At 37.0% G+C, this 15,925-nt stretch overlaps 1 protein-coding gene across 10 annotated transcripts in view; it reads right to left on the reverse strand.

Moving 5' to 3' along the window:
• ZBTB20 (zinc finger and BTB domain containing 20) overlaps positions 1-15,925 on the reverse strand; it is an 830,948-nt gene that overhangs the window by 381,733 nt on the left and 433,290 nt on the right. The window lies entirely within an intron of this gene.

A 15,925-nucleotide genomic window follows, 5' to 3' on the forward strand; every position in this document is an offset into this window, starting at 1 on the left:
GAAATGAAAAGAGCACCGTTGCTGCTAGGTATTTAATAAATCTATGACAATCATAGAAAATAACCCCATTTACTTTTCACTCAGGCCACTGACACACTGATACTATATAAAAAGTAAAGGATGCTCCCCTTTGGGAATGAAAATACAACCGTGCCCTGAGAAAGTGCTTCTGTAGCTGCCTGTGTGCTTAACTTTAAGGCTCTAACCAGTTGCAACCAGTTGTGAATGACTTGCTGCCTATTTCTGTAATTCACTGTAACTTGTGTTGAGAAAGTTATGTTTTATGGTTAATTATCTGTGGTCTGTTTAAAAAAATAAATCAAACTATTGTGAACCACCAGGATTTGCAGCTCCATTTGAACTTTACTGTACTTTTGATTAAACATTTTGTAAATAAAAACAAACTGGTTTCTCCTTGTTTGGGGTTGTTTGTTACTTGTGTTCTGGATATAAATATTGTGGCAATAGTGGTAGAACAAGCTATGGATTATTTACCCCTGGTTTCATGAGTTGTGAGTTACTGGCCTTATCCTCTTTCATGAGTATAAATAAGTGTATAGTGTTATATTCCAAGTCCTGTAAGACAACCGGAATGAGTGAACTGAAACCTTTCAAAACCAAAACCTTTTATGCTAAGTCACAGAACAACAAAACAAACCCCAAATTAACATTTAAAAAGCTTCTGCTGTGAAGCAACAAAATCCCCAAATATTATATAATCTGCATTTTAAAAACTGCTTCCCTAACAAGCAGAAGTCTACCAATAATTCCACACACATGTCTTTTCACTGCTTTTATAATGGAGACGCCATAGGTGGCTTTACCAGAGATCACCTCCCACCCCCAATGTCAACACCAGAATGAGGCCTTGAAAATAGCCAGCATAATAACTTAAGCCAAAATTGATTTAGCAAGATCAAGAATTACTGTAGCTAAAAGTAATGAAACAATATATAAAAGAAAAATTCTATATAAAATGTGTCTGCTGTCATCATCCTAGGACCTGTATAAATAAAAGAAGTCTAAAAAATAATTGCCTAGAGAAAATAAGAAAAGCCAAGATTCAAAGGACCCTGTGGCAGAGTGTAAGAGGAGTATATTTGAGACCCAGAATTGTTATATCCCTAACACATTTGCATATGAAACTTAACCAGGATTACCAAAGTACCTTGCTCAAAATTATGGTTTTTAAATGATCCAATGGTCTGTGCAGCACTCACCATTACAAAGGACCTCTAGGAAAGATATAAAATTTCCTTCTAAAGACAGAGACAGGATAATATGGGTTTTCTTATAAAATGGGGTGGTCGCCCCTTGCTGAAGCTTGGAGTGCTGCATCTGGTTTCATCTTACCCCTTTATTACTCACATTGCTTACTGCTTACCTGCATAAGTACTAAGAGGGAACAGCCACCGCAGCTCCCCAAAACATATCCATGAAGCAGATACTATGTGCCAGGCACAACTAGAGTGATTCTTCTTGAAAAGGTAAGTCAGTGACTGAGGTTATTGCAACATTTAAAAATATCTATTGTGCCAATAGAAATGAGAAGCCAGGTTAAAAGAGTTGTGAAGTACTTCTGAAAAATTAGAAAATGTTTAAATTTTCCCCTAGATTCTTGAACACCCTGGGAACAGAAAGTTTGGGCCTGCCAGCCCTTCTTAAACCTGGATGCCATATTGCAGAAGAAAAACTAGAAGTAGGCTACATGTTCTCTGTGATGTGGTCACAACCGAAAAAGGGGGCTGAATAGAATCGGCTGGCATTCATTGGGCATTGAAAGGTCAATTCTGCCCTGAGTATGGTTCAGAGAGTGCAAAAAAACTCACCGAGATGGAGTTGGAAGATATTCTGATAAACTGAGGCAGGAAAAAAAGTCCAAAGATGTTTTACTCAAAGATGTTTTCCTCTACTTCTTTGATAACCAGATGGCTCCAACTATTTTTGACAATCAAGAAAATGCTCCTCTATAGAGGTCTAAGTTTTCTTTTAAATCCAAGCAAACCCATTTGAAAAGCAGGGTATTCTAAATGATTCCCTGTATACAGAACTACACACCAAAGTTAAGTGCTTGGCTACAGATGATTAACCATGTTACAATTACATTATAAAGAAACATTTTACATGGTGTAGAATTCATTTTGATAATCAGGTACACACATACAAAACTGCCTATTGGAACCCACACTCAGCTATAACTGAGAAAACCATAATTCAAAAAGATACATGCATCCCAATGTTCAATGCAGCACTATTTACAATAGCCAAGACATGGAAGCAACCTAAACGTCTGTCGACAGATGAATGGATAAAGAAGATATGGTATATTTATACAACAGAATATTACTCAGCCATAAAAAGAATGAAATAATGCCTTTTGCAGCAACACGGATGGACCTAGAGATTATTTTACCAAGTAAAGTAAGCCAGACTGAGAAAGACAAATATACAATATCACTTATATGTAGAATCTAAAAAAAAAAAAATGATACAGATGAGTTTATATACAAAATAGAAATAGACCCACAGACATATAAAACAAACTTATGGGGCTTCCCTGGTAGCACAGCGTTTAAGAATCCACCTGCCAATGCAGGGGACACAGGTTCGAGCCCTGGTCCGGGAAGATCCCACATGCAGTGGAGTAACTAAGCCCGTGCGCCACAACTACTGAGCCTGTGCTCTAGAGCCTCCACGCCACAACTACTGAAGCTCGTGTGCCACAACTACTGAAGCCCGTGCGCCTAGAGCCCGTGCTCCGCAACAAGAGAAGCCACCGCAATGAGAAGCCCACGCACCGCAACGAAGAGTAGCCCCCACTCACTGCAACTAGAGAAATCTCGCCCACAGCAACGAAGACCTGACGCAGCCAAAAATAAATAAATAAAATAAACAAATGTATTAGGGAGAAAAAAGGAGAAATCAAACTTATGGTTACCAAAGGGGAAAAGGGGGGAAGGATACATTAGGAGTTTGGGATTAACATATACACACTACTGTATATAAAATAGATAACCAACAAGGACCTACTGTATAGCACAGGGAACTATACTCAATATTTTTTAATGACCTATAAGGGAAAGAATGTTAAAAAGAATAGATACATATATATATATATATATATATATATATATAACTGAATCACTTTGCTGTACACGTGAAACTAACACAACATTGTAAATCAACTTATATGCCAATAAAAAAGTTAAAAAAATTTGAAGAGGGACACAGAAAAAATATATGCATGAATATATGTGTGAATATCCTGCTTAAAGACTAGAATATTGTGACCAATTTTCATTATATTCCACAAACATATCTACCTGAGCTATAGATTCTTTCAAGGAAAAAAGAAGCTGAAAGGGGACATATTTACAAAATACTTTAATAATGTATGCTAGCTTAGTCATTATTCATATTAAGACAACAAAAGATGTCCCCATGTCATCATACATACAGAGATATGACAACCGCAGTGATCTTGATCATTCAGTTGTTACAACACAGAGCCACATATTCAGGCAATGAAACCTGAAAAACCAGACAAAACTCTCCTGGCTTTGATTTTTATCTTTATGCACCAGATTTTTCCATACAAATGGAATCCCAAATTCAATAGCTAACACATAAGAGAAAGTTAAACAAACTAGGAAATAGCCTGAATCTTTTATAAAAAGTAAGGAAAAACTCACTTCCTACCTTTAGTAAAATTAAATGAACCAATTTCATATGGCCTTACCATCCAGAAGTAAAGTGTGACCTAAAGGAATGATACTGATCCCAAATACACAGAGATGAACCTTAGCAGTTCCTACTCAGATCCATCCTCTCTCCTGCCTACTTTTACCTTTCCTTATTGTATTAAGAACACTCAGACCTACCACCACACTACCTCTCACACATGTGATCTCACTTTCCTCTAGCAGAAACCTCACAATTCCTAATGCTGTGCTCTCTAGCATTTTGTATCCATTTTAAAACCATTTGATAGGCAGAAACTAAAAGGGAAGAACAGACAAACTCCCAAAGCCCTCCAACCTCCCTCATCAGAAAAATGCCCGGTAGCCAGAGGACATCAGTCAGTTAAGTGAAACAAAATATCATAACAGGGAAGGAAGACTGATAAACCTTAGACAAATCTCACTGTGTTCCCATCTGGGAAGGGAGTTACTCCAATGAAAAAGTAGTGGGTGTGGGAAAGAAGCAAAGAGCTACAAAAAGAGAAAGAGGAAAAAAGAATACTTTTATAATATGTTTGAGACTTAAAGGCAGTACAATGAATCCAAAGGTGTTCCAGGGAATAGTGTGAGAGAAAGTTTTAAATGAGAATTCCAGAGACTACAGGTTCGTAAATGAAACTGTTGTTCAAAGGGTGAATTCTATAGGGAGTTTGAATTAAGTGTCTCTGCTGTAGCATCTAGATGTTTTCTCTTTCCTTAAGACTTTGGGGTTTGAATGTACTTTGTCATGAGAAAAAAACAGTAGAGCTTTATACAGCTCCCAAAGTAAAAAGCAAGAGAAAGACAGGGTTTATATAACCAGCTTTTTACATAAATATTACATCAGGATACATTTCAAATGAAAACACACACATACACACACACACAGCTATCTTCCTTATCCTTTCTATTTTAAAATTCACTTCATATTTTAAATGTTGTTGATTTTTCACAAAATAAGTAAAAAAGCATTAAACACCTCAGAATAATTTTAGTCTTATATTACCTGGAAAATTTACCACATCATGGAGGGTCACAAAATCTTGTTTTAAAGCCAGTTAAGACACTGACAATTATGGGATGCTTTGCTGCAGCCCAGGGCAACTAGAAATGGTTGTGAATGTTAGCTAACTCCCTTCTCAACAGTCTGAGAAAAGGGAAAAAAAAGTGTAAGTTTTCCCCATCTGTTATTTCCTTTTTTTTCTTTTTGGCTGTGGAAAAGTAAAATTATGCAAGAGCTTTTGAATGTAAAGGCTGTGTGTGCTTTTTCCCTTTTTGTCTCTGTGTACCGGTTATGTGATGTTGTGTAACTGAGTACAGAGTAGGCGGTTAGCGTTTACTATTGATTTACACTATGCCATCTAATGAATTCAGAACACTAAAAAGAAAGGAGCAGGAGGGGAGGGAGGAAAAAAGAGAAAGAGAAAAACAGGGAGAGAAAAGAGGAGGACCGAACAGAGGGGAGAGAGAAAGAGCTCATTTAGAGAAACAATTCTAATGTCTGGAATAGTTTCATTCTTATTCCCTGTAGCTCTGACTTTCCGTTATTGTTCAGGTCTCAGAAAAACAGATTTGAGCTAGTGACCCCAATATTCCAGTCTTATTCCTAATGAGGATTACTGGCAGGTGAGTGTTTGAAAGTACTAATGTGTCAAATTACTTGAAAGCAATTCCACTAAACTGTCAGACTTCTCCACATGCACCTATTTGTCATTCTCTTGATGCCTTTGGGAATCTGTATCTGTGATAGCCAATGATATGGTCCAACTAGTTTACTTAGTAGCAAATATTATTTGAAAGACACACAGGGATATCATCAGGGCAAAGAGAAATATATTCAATTTTACCCATCTTCTTTAAAAATGCATGAAGAATGCACTTAGAAATCTTTGAATAGATCACTATTTTACTTTGGAAGAAGATATGCCACACATTATTTTGCTAAACAGAACAGCCCAATATAGGACAATGACAGAGAAATGGGCAATGAGAAAAGATTCTAAACTGATGAACATGCTTGTAAAGGAAATTTAAATAATTTCTTATATTGTACTTATGGAGCACACTTAAAATTTAACTTTTGATCTGGATGACTACAGACATCTCCAGTCCTCTGAGGCTGCCTGGTACTTCCCATGCCATACAATGAGTTCCCAAGGCTGAGGCCAGAAAGTAAGGGTGAAGTTGATTCTCTTTCTAGGCACAGGACCGTCCTGTACCTGAGTGCCCTCCTATGGCTGAGGACAATCACTAAAGTGAGAAAGAGAAATAGAAGTTCTCTTTATTAGCAGCCAGCTAGAGAGCAAGGCAGGGAGCTTGTACCCTTATTGAATCTGCATTTGTAAATGGTGACTAGAAAAAAAATCACAGGAGCTCATCTAAAGGAAAGAACAAGAGTGTGGTGTTTCATTTCTGATCATCCAGTGATCTTCTCTTTTCATCCATTTCAGCTTAGAAAATAATAAACAGATGCCTACTCCATCCATTTTTCAAGGATGCTTTAATGAGGGATGGCCATGTGCACACAGTTTATACCTAGCATCTAGCACAGTGCTTGGTACATTCTCTGTGCTCAGCAATATTTGTTGAAACAGTAAAATGATTATGGGAGAAACATCTCTGTAGGGAAAGCATACTAGAAAAGCCTCAGAAAATATATTCCAATGTTTTACAGGAAATCTTAGGCTGTGCTTCGGCTGTAGACACAAAATAATGACGTAGATAAAGTGTCAAACAGTTATTTGGGGATCAGTTCACTTTAGTTCCATTTATTTGAAAAAAAACTTAACAAAATTATAATACTGGTAATATCAGCAAAGTTTTGTGTTCATTTCCACCATCCCTTTGGACTATTTTTCATTTCAGACTTGAGCACAGAAAAGTCCATTTTAATTTCCATGGGCACATTCTAAAGGAAAAGTCATGGGATAGCAACATAATTCATGTTTTAAAAAATACTAGAAGAAGAATATAGCCATTTAGTAATGGGAGAGAATACAGCATTTTGTTGAAGGGCAAGGCAGGTTGAGTTTTGATTAGGTTATGCAAATTTAAATTAATAGAAGGGCAACCAAGAATGTACTGATTTCCATTTTCTTGGTGAAACAGGAGTTTTAAATTTCTGGATTAGAAAGTCAGAAGTGCCACCTTTCAGCTAATTGGAGAATAAGACCTTAAGAGAAAGAATTGAAAGTATAATCTCTCAAAAATTCCAGTTGAAGATTTAACTAAAAGTGTGTTTGGCAATGGTAGCCATAGTACTTTTTATAAAGTGGGGCTACCATCTTGTTAACTCATCCAGGACTAAGCATGCACATATCAGTAAAAACTTCCAAACTTTTTTTTTCTTTTTAACTTTGATCATTAGTATAATCTAATCTAATTCAGCAATTTCCTTCAATAAGCATCTGGCAGTAGGTCAACAAGATCATACCATGTGCTGTTTCATTTCATGGATTCTTAAAAGTGGATAAGAATGTGCCTGGCCCCCTCATTTTATATGTGAAGATTCTGAAGCTCAGAAGGTAATTTTCTCAGGGGTATATATTCTGAGACAGATCTGGGACTAGTACCTAAAGCTCACAGTTCATTTCTCCAAAGCATAGAATAAGTCAAAGTTGCACAGAGTGAATCTTATTTTAAATGCTATAAAGAGAGATTTCAAAAGATTTTTTATTAAGATTTGGACTGCTTACATAATGTAAAATGTTCACCTCAAAGCTATCTTATACTTAATTTTCCATCTTTAATCTGAGTCTCCTCTTCCTCTTCTTTTTCTTCCTCCTTTTATTCTTTAGATCTTTGGATTGTCTTTTCTACTCTGATTCTCTCATTTATCCCCATATCTAACTTCAAATTCTTCCCTTTTATCACTTTTCATCTGTTTCTCCAACTTGTATTTATTACTCTTCCTCATAAAAATCATTTCTTTTCTGTTCATGTGTTTTGAGATCCTCAGAAATCATAAAGGAAGAACAAGTTTGAATTTAGTACCATACAGTAATCTTTGGTATACAATTTGGTAAGTTTTTTTTAAACTGCAACAAGATACTGACAACCTGAGGGTAAACTATAGCTAGAGGCTTTGCCTGTGATACAGCTGTCTAGACCTCTGCACTGCTGGAGAGGAGACTGGGGCCTAGTGTTACAAGGAATCTCATCTAAGATAGAGAGCAAAGGCTCGCAATCTCCAGACCCGACCACTCATTTTTCTACTACACCAGGTCACCTTTTTGCTTCCTTTTCTTTCTCTCCATTCCACAGTCACAACTATTTTGAGACTGATTGTGGCAAAGCAGGAGGAGATCCAGAGAAATCCTAGTGGCTTAACGTGGTTTAATGATACTGGCCAAACTCTCAATGCCAAAAAAAGACAGAAAGCTGCATACTAAATTTGTAGTTACACAGAAAGTGGAGTCTGAGGGGGTTCAAAGAGAACTTGGACCTGAGAAAGGTCTCTGTGTAACAGTGACATTGCTGCCAGAATCATTTAGGTTGTGTCATTGTTTCCCTTATAAAGCTTAACTCTTATGGGGTTTACAATTCAGCTAAAATGATCAGCTCCAGGCTGAAATGCAGCTCTAGATATCTTAGAGTGGGAGGGTTTTTTTTTTTTTTCTCCTCCTTATTCCTTAACAAAGAACATGTACAGCAACTATTCAGCCATTTCAATGACATCTGGATTCTGACCGCACGCCTCTCCCTAAAAAGGAGTAGGTACTAATCAAGGAGCCTAATCTACAGTGAGTTAAACTAAGCAACATCCACTGTGGAATGAAGGACATGAAATTGGTATATGAATGGGCAAAAAACAGATGTTCTATTATTTTAAAAGGCTTAATGTACATCACTTGGATAGATATTTCATTCCACTTTACTGATGTGAATAGGATTTTGGCAGGAGCTTGGTGAAGTCTCCCATTTGTTAACTAGAAAACATTACAATTACAGGAGGCAGAAATTCCTGGTGCTTTCCTTAGATCTCTTTCCTCATAAGCTACCCAGGGTAGCTGTAAGACAATCAATAATTAAAAAAACTCCTTGCTCCTATGTCTCTAGTATTGGTTATAACGTCTATAGTATGATGCTGTGCCACAGTGTTGAGAAGGGATAGGAGGAGGAAGTCCCAGACATAAATTAAAATTAATAGGCCAGAAGGAAACTAGCATTTATTGAGTACATATTATGTGCTACATCCTTCACTGATATTATCCCATTTAATACAAATCCCCTGTGAAGTAAGTAAGATTGGCCTAAGTTTCATAGATTAGCAACCTAGTTACAGAGCTGTTTAGCTAATTTGCTTAAGGACACAGAGCTAATTAAAAAGTTGTGCCGGGGAGGATAAGGACATGTTTGACTCTCAGGCCCACACGTAATGTACCACAAAGCCAGGAGCAGAATATGAAGCCATCTAACCAAAAAAAAATTTCTCTAAACCAATGATGAGAACCACCAAAATCCTCAAGTAGGGGGTGGGAAGGATAAATGACTCCTAAGGACAAATAGATTTTTGCTTTGCTCTTGGTTATGATAAATCCCTGTTTTCCAAATGCATAGTTGGAAAACGTTCCTTGTCATAGGTAAAGAAACGCACAATTTCCCAGGAACCTTTAAATCAGACCAGATATTTAAGTGTTTTTAAAAATTCCTTTAAAGATCTATACTGGATAAAGGTAAAAAATATAATGCATATAAAATCTGATGATTAGTATATTAACAATTGAATATATCTGTATATGTATATGTATATGTGTGTATGTGTGTGTACATACAATTTTTTTTCTCTTTGCTAAAGTTTCTGGTAATTGCTATAAAGTGCTTGACAAAATCTAAACAATGAATATGTTAAGCTAGGAGAAAAGGAAAGAAACAAAGAATAAGAAAAGGAGAGGCATGTGTGTGTTCATGTGTGTGTGTGTATGTACATAACTTTCCTCAAAATTTAAATCCTAAAATATTTCTTAAGCTAAATAAGTCATAATGCTGTAAGTCTACATTGTGTGTGTGTGTGTGTGTGTGTGTCTACAATTTTTTTCTCCTTGCCAAAATTCCTGGTAATTACCGTAAAGTACTTGACAAAATCTAAACAGTGAACATGTTAGGCCAGGAGAAAAGGAAAGAAACAAAGAACAAGAAAAGAAAAGAAATGTGTGTGAGCTCGGTGTTTTGTGACCACCTAGAGGGGTGGGATAGGGAGGGTGGGAGGGAGATGCAAGAGGGAGGGGATATGGGGATGTATATATATGTATAGCTGATTCACTTTGTTATAAAGCAAAAACTAACACACTATTGTAAAGCAATTATACTCCAATAAAGATGTTAAAAAACAACAACAACAGATAACTAATGAGAACCTGCTGTATAGCACAGGGAACTCTACTCAGTGCTCTGTTGTGACTTAAATGGGAAGGAAATCTAAAAAAGAGGGAATATATGTGTACATATAACTGATTCACTTTGCTGTACAGCAGAAACTAACACAACATTGTAAAGCAACTATACTCGAATAAAAATTAATTTTAAAAAAATGTGTGTGTGTGTGTGTGTAAAGATAAAGGGGTTTTACAATGTTAATTTGACAAATGATTGTTTTTCAAAAGTTTACTTTTCCATACTGAATCTTTTATATGTAGACATTTTATAATGCTCATGAATAAACACTTGTTGAAGATAACATTAGCACTCATTAAGTAAATGACAGCAGCTTTGAAAAGTCTACATTTTGAAGTACTATAGAGTTTACCAACTTTACACATTGCAATGAAGCATTCGTTCAAAATAATAAAATGGAGCATATACTCCATTTTTCATATAATACAGGTTTTGGGAATGAATCTTTCACAACTGTATTATTGTGTGTGTGTGTGTGTGTGCATGTGTGTGTTAGATGTACTATTCTCAAGACCTTTGGGACACTTTTCTTAATATATTTTTAAAATCATAGTTTGGTGAAGAACTTAAAGTAATAGCAGCCAAACAGATGTGAAAGGAAGAATTAACAGTTCTTAGGCAGCCCTAATTTATTCCTCAACTTTTAATGAGTCCTTCTTGCTCTGTCCTTCCCTCCTTTTCTCCCTCAAGTCTGAATTTGTTTGAGAGCAGGAAGAAACACTAGCTTCTGGCTTAGAAGAAGCACAAAAGAGAAGAGAACTAGATCACCTTCTGGGCCCCCATTTCCCATCCTTATAAGGAAAAGCAATAGTAAACTGATCAACAGGAAAAGCGATGACAAGGACTCTGACACTTTTGTGGTGTGAGGCAAAAGCAGGATTTGCATTTGCACAATTTCAAGGACTTTCTTCAAAATTTAGCTTCTCTGGATGTTCTTATAATGACACTGAAGAAGACACACGATCTGTTGAGGGAAATAGGTGAGATGTGGGGGAAAGAGGAGGCACTCCTTATTTTCATATGGTATTTAAACATATGATCAAGATATAACTTGCAACATTAAAAAAAAATTACCCAGTTAACTCGAACCTGCTAAAAATAACTCAGAATACCCTCCCCACGAAAACAAAACAAAATAAAGCAAAAACTCACAACCAGTTATTTTGACTGGTGAAAACAGTGACATGAAAGTAACAGATGGAAGCCCAGTTTTACTCACACAACATACTCACTAAGCACAGTCACAAGCATCCCCACGAAAATAACTTAACAATGCTGACTTTGGCCTTATGCTTAAAATATCTCCTTTAGGTTGGTTTCCTTGAAGACTTCAGGGGGCTTGTGAAAAATGACATAGAATGAAATTAACTCATCTGTCCATACCCAGAAACAAGAAAGAGCTGCCAATCACAACCTATAAAGAGGACCTTTGTCAAGTCCTTTCTCAGGATTGGAACAGGTGTTCTTTTCTTATGTATTATTTTTTTGTTGTCTGGTAGTATTTTTAGGAAAGGTGATATATCTGTACTTTTAAAAACACCACACTACATAGCATCTAAAAACTTTCATAAATCAAATGATTAAAAGTAACAAATCTTCCTGCTAATTGCTCCTCAAAGCTGTAAGAAAGGTTATTTTCTTACCTTACACCGTGGCTTCTGATCTGAGTGTCATTCAATCAATAATTTCAATGTCAGTTACTGATTTTCACCTCTTTTATTACAAAGACTTCCAGCAATAATGAAATGGTGCTGATCTGCTTGCTTTCACTCTATATAACGTCTATATTTATATGCTTTGCTTCTATTTGGATCTATATTTATCTGCTTTATCTGCCTACAGTGCATCTGTTTCTCATACACACAGACATATATTTATATATATACACACATACTGTATATATATAGGTTATATATAAACACACATATCCACAAAAATGTATGAATGTATGCTAGTGTGCTTACTTCAACAAGCATGCAGGTGCATAAATACTCAGACACATGACAAATATACAAAGAACATAAATGTACATGTAAACATAGTTTCACAGGGAGAAGAATATCTCAACAATAGGCCTGTCTAAATACTTGGCTGTTGGCCTTTGAGGCTTACACACCACTGAGCAACAGCCATAGACTACTCTGGGAAGAAGAAAAATCTTCAGAAGGCAAAACTATATAACTAAATAGAGAGCATTCATTCTGATTTATTCATTTTAAAGACGAGGAAACTGAGACACTGAGAGGCTAAGAGCAAAGATTTTACAGCTTTTTAGTGGCAGAGCTGGAAATAGAACCCGAGTCTCTGCCTTCTAGACACTCTTGTGCTATGCTGAATTGAAGTGATGAAAACATTTTTCTCAAACAGAGTATCATCTTCTGATTTCCACTCTTTTCTACTTTACCTTTTCGTTGCTGCATGAAATCTAAGCAACCAACATTCACTGAGGGTCAGGCACTGTTCCAACTGTTTAAATGTGCTATTTCATTTAATCTGCACAATATCTTCAAAAAGTAGGTATTATTATTCATGTCCATCTTACAGATAAAAAAATCTGAGGCTTGGTGGGTTAAATAACTCACCCAAAGCGACACAGCTTGTAAGCAAAAGAGCTGAACTCCTATGATACTCCGAGGCCCATGTCTTTTCCACTAGATCATAATGCTTTCCTTAATATACACCTCAATGTCCTATGAACCTCCCCTCCTGCCCACAGCCTAACCATCATACAAATCTAATAACTGGTCTGTTTCAGGATATATAACAAGCCTAAAGCAGAAATTCTCTCAGACTAAGGAAAGTAAAGAAGGGTGGAACAGGTATAAGTTACATATCCCCAGTATGCAGCACATATCCACTACTAGAAAGCTGAAATGTGCAAAATTGCGTCCGAAAAAATTACCCCACGAGTAGTCTTATGTGATTTAAAGTCTTAATAACTTCTAGTCTGTGAACATTTTATGTCATTTTCATCAAAGGATCACAGCAAACTGATACAATTGAATCAGATGGGAAATAGAGGCAGGAGCAAGCAAAGGGAAGATAGCAAAAGGAAGAAAGAACCACACCCCCTCTTCCTCCTCTCCTGGGGCAACACTGCCAAAGCAAACACTCATATACATATACTCAAATACAAAGCTAGCACCAATAATTGGTATTTCATCCCCACCAAACTGTCTAGGACAAATTCAGAAAAGAAACTATGTCTACATATGGTAAGGTAATTTTACACAAATTTCCTCAGCTAGTAACCAGTCCTGAGCTATCCCAACACACAGGAGTTCTACACTTTGTTCAGTTCACACAGAACCCAGTACTAGGAGATGCCATGTGGATTTGTGAAACTCCCTGGGGCATACTGCATCCGTAAGCCAAGGAACAGAAATTACACTGATCCATATATGCAGCTCTTCATCTGTGACATATTGATAATTACTCTTTATTTGTGAATTACATCCAAGTTATAAAAACAAGTTTCAGACATTTGTCACAAACAGGGTACATTTCACTTAACTCTTTCAGAACAGCATCTCGATGTGGTGTACAGGAAATGGGAGCTGTTGTACAAGGGAGTCTGATGTTGTGGAAAGATTATAACCTTGAGAGAGAGACTGACTTGAGTATGAATCCCAGTTCTTCCACTTATTAGCAATATAAATTTAGGCACATCACTTAAACAGCCCTAAATCTCAGTTTCATCACCTGTGGAATAAAGAATAAAACCACCTATTCTGCAGGAACATTGTGAGGATTAGAGATAGTCCCAGTGCAATGTCCTCCTCATAAAGAGGGGCCTTAAATATTAATTATTATATGTTTAAGAAGGCCTTTTGGCTGCGACTTTCTATTGTAGATCTGATACAGAATTCTTCTGAGGTACTTTTTATGTTCATTTAATCAAAGATAAACTTTTTGGTGATCAAGTATGTTCCAAGTAATGATAGAAATAAAAGCATTTCAAGGAGTAACATTTTCACTGGAAGATCTTAAAGTACTTAATAACCCTCGACTTTCGTGATGGCTAGTACTCTCATTTAACAATTGGGCAAAATGAAGCTCAGAGATACATCCCCCAAATGAATTATAATAAAAAAATTCACCAGCAGGAGTGAGTAGAATTTCTGTCTTTAACATTTAAACCCCATAGTGTCCAGCTGAGTAATAACTGCTGCAAGGTCACAGATACAAAGGGCCATGCTTTCCCCAAGGCTCTTTGAGATTATGCACCGAGGCCAGAAACATTAGGTAATGCTGTGTACGTCTGCTGAGATAACAGGGCTGAGTCAGGGTTAGGTCAGGGTTTCAGGTTATAGGGGTGGAGTGAAGAGTGGCTTTCAGATCAAATGAAGGGAGTAGTTTAATTTAAGCAGATAACAAGCCATACAGTACTTAATGTAAGAGGAAAGGAAAGGGGAGACAACCACAGCCAAGAGAAGGTGGGTGGGAACACAGACTCTGTGGGGCTCAAACGGGTAACTGTGCCTCACAGAGGAAACTCTCCCATGTTCATGCACACTGAGACGTGAACAAAAAAGCCCAGGGTGCAGCATAAATCCTGCCATCCCAATAACACACACAGATGTTCCACTATTGTTTTCTTTTATGCACATTTTAATTAAGAGATCAGAATCAAGCATTCAAATGTTATTAAATGGCTTGTTTACATTTTCACTATATGTCATTTATTATGCATTTTCTAAATGTGTGCATATCTATTCAGAAGGATTCTTTGGAACTTTTATATCACTGTTACAACAGTCCCTCTAACTCAGGCCATTTTTAGCGAACCAAGTAACTGTGGGAAAGCCTTTTTGGTCCAAACAGTGGGGTAGAGACTCTCACTTCTTTAATTCTGTCAAGTAATGCCCATCCCCCATCAAACCACTTTGCCTAGTGAACAAACTGCACTCCAGAACTCCAGCGCTACAGGAGGGCCCAGGTCCACCACAACCTTTTTGATTACTAATGAAAGACCCAATTACAAATATTGCCCCATTGTCCTCACAAGAAAATAGTCTTACTATCCACACCACACCCTTTCCCTAAGCAGTTTCGAAAGCCTCAGAAACCCCAAGCTATCACATGGAGGAACCTGGCCTCCTATCAGTGGCACAGACTCCCTTGGAAGTAGGAAGGGACACAGTAGGAGAAATGGGAATAAGTAGATGTTTTTCTCTCCTCAACCCATCACCTAGTTCTAGTCTACCACTTATGTCTATTTCCCACTGCAGGAGCCCCTTGAGTTTTTACTATTATTCTAGAGTTGAAACAGATAGCCGCACTTTTCCTTCTCTCAGACTCCACAAATATTAAGACTTATCCACACAATCCACCTGCAAGGGTGGATCACAAGTATTCTGTAGTCTGCCTGTACCATATGGTTCAAGCACTTTAACAATAGGGCATTGTCCTAGAAGCCCACAGTTCGTATAATGCCTTATGAATAATGGTACACGGAGTTGTATGGTCTCAGAGGGCAGGACTCAGGTCTCCTGCATGTTCAGTTCAGTGGGCAGAACTCATGTCTCCTGCATGTTCAGTTCAGTGCCTAGAGTGCTCAATCAGTCCAAATAAAGAGGTGTTTTTTTTTTCTTTTCCTTTCTTCTTTTTTTTTTTGTCTGTTTTTTATCCAGGGTAAGCAGAACACTTGTACAGAGCAGTCATAAAATAGGAACACATTCCAATCCCACTGTCAAATTATATTCTTTAAACTGTCTCATTTATAGCATAAATGATCTAAAAAAGGTTTAGGTATAACCTTAAGGGAAGAGTTAAATTGAGTCTGCTATAACTGGTGGACCAGATAGGACTCA

The sequence above is a fragment of the Mesoplodon bidens genome, assembly GCF_964165515.1.
Source record: "Mesoplodon bidens genome assembly, chromosome: 5".
Lineage (NCBI taxonomy): Eukaryota > Metazoa > Chordata > Mammalia > Artiodactyla > Ziphiidae > Mesoplodon > Mesoplodon bidens.